The sequence below is a fragment of the Papaver somniferum genome, chromosome 8 (genome assembly GCF_003573695.1).
Source record: "Papaver somniferum cultivar HN1 chromosome 8, ASM357369v1, whole genome shotgun sequence".
Taxonomy (NCBI): domain Eukaryota; kingdom Viridiplantae; phylum Streptophyta; class Magnoliopsida; order Ranunculales; family Papaveraceae; genus Papaver; species Papaver somniferum.
In genome coordinates this window covers 44,530,095-44,533,275 of record NC_039365.1, presented here as the reverse complement: position 1 = coordinate 44,533,275, position 3,181 = coordinate 44,530,095, and positions in this window count along the sequence as shown.

Below are 3,181 nucleotides of genomic sequence, written 5' to 3'. Positions count from 1 at the left end.
TCACTTCCAAGTACTCCAATGATTCCAAAGGTTGTAAGTTTAGCATCATCATTGTTGAAAATCCGTAGTTATAACAATGAGAAAACAAGAATTCTCAATCATTGTTATACAGTGTCATAGTATTATTATACAACATCAATGTTAAATTGTATCACAACTTCGACAAAAATACTATGGTGATATGTATCACTCCCCCTTAGTCAATACTCCATCTCACACGGAACCACTCCCCCTTACATAATAATCCGAAAACCATATGTATTTGTAGTGTGATCTACACATTAATTCTCCCCCTTTTTGTCAATAAAATTGGCAAAGGTACGAAGACGGGATCCTAATGAAAATTTCCATAGAGACATTGCATGAACAAAATTAAGCACATATCAACTTATTTAGATGCAATCATAAATCCGAAGCTAAATGCTTTCATCAAGGAGTTTATAAAGATACAAGATAACTCCTATAATATTCCACAGCCGCACTCCCCACAAAGATTTGGCAATAAAGCACAAGTTTAATTAAGAACTCTACCCCATAAAATGTCATTCCCGAAATAACAACAAGAGCGACCTTAATTTCAAGAGAAAAGAAGGATTTCTTTGGACACAACACACTAAGAAACCTGACAGAAAATCAACCTATGGAAACAAATGCGGAATTGAAGTAAACACTTACTGAAGTTTCAAACTAAATTTCCCAAAAGATCGAGATAAGCACAGGGGAAAGAGTCATGAAAATAACTAATGAACCAAAAAAACACCAATAGACTGCCGTAAGTGTTGAAAAGTAGCAGTGTCTAATGATTTAGTGAGAATATCATCCAACTGTTGTTCGGAAGGCACAAATTATTTAGATATGATTTTCATAGAGATGTCGAATAAAATGGTACCTTATATCAATGTGCTTTGTTCTTGAGTGCTCAGCAGGATTCTCAGTGATTCGAATCGCACTAGAGTTATCACAAAAAGATCTTCATTATTCCAGTATCAATTTCATAATCAGCCAGCATTTGTTTCATCCATAGAAGTTGAGTACAACATGAGCCAGCAACAATATATTCTGCTTCACATGTAGACAGGGATTGTGAATTCTGTTTTTTGCTATGTCAAGCCACAAGATTCAGCCCTACGTAGTACAAACCCCCTGATGTACTCTTTCTGTCTTCTACACATCCTGCCCAATCAACGTCTAAATAAGCAGAAAGGTCAGTGTTAGTATCATAAGTGTAAGATAGACCATACCCGAAAGTGTGATTGACATATCATACGATCCTTTTTGCAGCTGCAAGATGAGATTCCTTTTGGATTAGCCTGAAATCTACCACAAAAACCAACACTAAAAGAAATACCAGGTCTAGTAGTTGTAAGATATAAAAGGCTACCAATAATGGATCAGTACAATTTTTGGTCCACTTTTACTCCTTTCTCATCTCTACGCAGTTTACCAGTAGTGGGCATAGGTGTCAGTTTTGGAGTTGACTTATCTAGACTGAACCTTGAGACAAGATCCTTTACATATTTTTCTTGGGATAAGTAAATTCCATCCTTATGTTGTTGAATTTGTAATCCCAGGAAGAACTTCAATTCACCAACATTGTTCAATTCAAATTCTTTAGCAAGAGAGACTTGGAAGTCCTTTGCAAGTTTTTCAGAAGTTGAACCATAGATGATATCATCTACATAGACTTGAGCTGTGACAACATCTTTCCCACTCCATTTGGTAAACAAAGTTTTATCAGCTCCGCCTCTTGAAAAACCTTTCCTAATAAGAGAAGTGGTAAGTTTTTCGAACCAGGCTCTCGGTGCTTGTTTTAACCCATATAATGCCTTTTTGAGCTTAAGAACATGATATGCGAAATCAGGATTTTCAAAGCCCTTAGGTTGAGCGACATAGACTTCCTCTTTTAAAATTCCTTTTAGGAATGCGGATTTTATATCCATTTGGAACAGCTTAACCTTAAGAAAACAAGCATGAGCTAATAATAGTCGAATGGACTCAAGGCGTGCCACAGGAGCAAATGTTTCGTCAAAGTCGATACCTTCAATATGTGAATATCCTTGAGCGACAAGTCTAGCTTTATTTCTGACAATTGTGCCAAATTCATCAGACTTATTCTTGAATATCCATTTAGTACCAACAATATTAATATTGGAGGGACAAGGTACAAGTTCCCATACGTCTTGTCTTTGAAATTGATTTAACTCTTCATGCATTGCATTCACCCAAAAGGGATTGCTAAGAGCTTCATCAACATTTCTTGGTTCTACTTGTGAAATATAACAACCAAAATTGCAAATATTTTGAAGTTGTCCTCTTGTCTTAGATGTAGAATATCTTCCTCCAATAATACTGTTGGGATCATGATTCCTTTGAAACCAGAGGTGTCGTGGAGGGACACGTTCTTGTTCGTCAGGAATATCCTGATCAGTGCTCTTCTCCTCGTCACTAAAAATATCAAGATCAGTAACAGTTGGGATAACTTCAACTGAATCTGGGATTTCTTTGACTTTCTCAATTGTCTCAGTTGGAGGCAATTCAGCAGGAGGATTATCATGATGAAAATTACTAATATCATCGATGATAACATTAGCAGATTCAATCATGACCCGGGTTCTGTGATTAAATACTAGAAAACCACGACTATCAGAAGCATGGCCAAGAAAGATACCTTCATCGCTTTTGGTATAAAATTTCCCTCTCTGTTCTCAATCTTTTAGAATGTAGCATTTACTTCCGAACACTCTGAGATAGTGCAAGTTGGGTTTTCTTCCGTACCACAACTCATAAGGAGTGTTTAGGGTTTTAGACCGTAGGTAAACATGGTTGATCAAGTAGCACGTTGTAAAGACAGCTTCTCCCCAAAATCTTAATGGTAAGTTTTTGTTATGGAGCATTACCCTGGCCATTTCCTGAATGTTCCTATTTTTTCTTTCTGCAACTCCATTAGCTTGAGGAGTGATGGGTGGTGAATATTGTTGAATGATTCCCAGTTCGTCACAAAATTCAAACACCTTAGTGTCCTTAATTCAGTTTCATGATCACTTCTAATTTTCTTTAGTTTGCGACCTTGTTCGTTCTGGATTCTTTTAACAATAATCTTAAATTCACCAAGGATTTCATTCTTATGAGAAAGAAATGCAACCCAAGTGAACCTGGTGTAATCATCTACCATAACTAAAGC